The 1,741-nt window shown below is 39.2% G+C and overlaps 1 pseudogene across 1 annotated transcript; it reads right to left on the reverse strand.

Annotated features, from left to right (window-relative positions):
- Positions 1 to 314: 314 nt before the first annotated feature.
- LOC100751306 lies at positions 315 to 764 on the reverse strand (annotated as a pseudogene). The gene has a single exon (XR_003481904.1). The product of XR_003481904.1 is annotated as a 40S ribosomal protein S14-like (transcript).
- Between the last annotated feature and the right edge of the window lie 977 nt (positions 765 to 1,741).

Here is a 1,741-nt window from a genome sequence, read left to right on the forward strand (position 1 = left end):
TACAGTGAAACACATGGCGCAAAATTAGAGCAGATGCTTTCCCAAATGAAAACTTTGATTTACAAATTCTACTTTTACTACTAAAACTTCCTGATCTTAGCATATTTGGCATATTATGTGTATAAATTCACAAAAGCTGCAACAAGTTCCAAACCATTCTGAAAAGTGAAAACCTAGGTAAGTAAGGGAAGAAAAACTTCATTATTGTAAATTTCTTGTACTTTCCCCAAATTGTCTACATAATGTTTTCCTACAAAACATTTTTAATTTATACAAAGCAATTTATTAATAGAAAATAATTTGAGAAGTCCTATTCACAGATGGCAACCACGAAGACCATCCTTCTTCCTTCGAGTGCTATCAGAGGGGATGGGGTGACATTCTCAATCTGCCCAATCTTCATCCCTGAACAAGTAAGATCTCTGTAGGCTAACTGAGCTTCAGGTCCAGGGGTCTTGGTCCTGTTTCTTCCCATAGCTCGGAGTTTGGTATGCAGGGCAGTGATGCCCAGCTCATTGCACCTCTGGACAACATCCTGGGCAGCCAACATGGAGAAGACTCATCTCTGTCAGCCTTTACCTTCATTTCACCATTCATTCTGCAGATGGTTTCCTTGCCAGAAAGATCGGTAACATGGACAAAGGTGTCGTTGAAGGATGTAAAAATGTGGCAGATACCAAAGGCATTCTCTCCTTCAGCCACTTGAGGCCTGAAGCTGATAACCTGTTCTTCTTTTCCTTCCCCTTGCAAGGTGCCATTTCTGAATGTCATCTCCTCCTACAAAACTTCAAAAAGAGTACTTTTTTTGCAAAATTTTAGCCTTAATACTAGGTATACTTGAACTTATGCTTCTAACCAGGCTCCTATATTTAGTTGGTTAGTGGGAAAGAGGCTTTCTTGGATTTGAATGCTAAATTGACAAGCCAACATGTGCATATATGCTTAGGTTTATAGATACTTCTCGAAGAAAATTGATACAGCCTATTTCTGTATCAGTTGGTCCCTGCTGCAGTCTAAGGTTCTCCTCATGGACACAATCTGAGGATGTAGTATAGCATTGATAGGTAGAAATATATGTAACAGTTCTTAATAACATGTATAAGAACAGAATTTGAAAGCTTCGGTGCCATGAATGCCTACTACTTTTGTTACAGTCTCTGCCATGCACTTGGTCAAAATCTGAGAGTAATAACATATTAGCTTTATCCTTGCTCAAGTTACACAACTGTGTGAAGAAGATAAACAAGGTACACAGATAAGTATAGACAGAATTCCTGACATCTGGGAGAAAGCTGATGGTCACAGAATTTGAAGACCAAGTGCTGCTCTTATGACATGCCCCTCACTGTAGCCAGATATTTTTTTATATTACTGCATATGTTCATAACTTTTTGTCAACTTGACACAAACTAGAGTTGCATAAGAGGAGGAAACCTCAATTGAGGAATTGCCTTCATCAGATTGTCTTATAGGTATACTTGTGAAGTGTGTTCTTGATTAGTGATTGGTATAGGCAGAACCAGCCCACTGTGGGCAGTGTCATTGATGGGCAATTGGTCCTGGGTTGTATAAGAAAACAACATGAGTAAGCCAAGAATCAGGGTTATTTCATGGTCTTTGCTTCAGAACCTGCTTCTAGTTTTCTGCCTGGCGTTCCTGCCTGGATGGGGGACTGCAACCTGGAAGATGAAGTAAATCCTTTCTTTCTCATGTTATATTTCCTCTTGTTTTAATACTATGA

Source organism: Cricetulus griseus, chromosome 2, assembly GCF_003668045.3.
Source record: "Cricetulus griseus strain 17A/GY chromosome 2, alternate assembly CriGri-PICRH-1.0, whole genome shotgun sequence".
Lineage (NCBI taxonomy): Eukaryota > Metazoa > Chordata > Mammalia > Rodentia > Cricetidae > Cricetulus > Cricetulus griseus.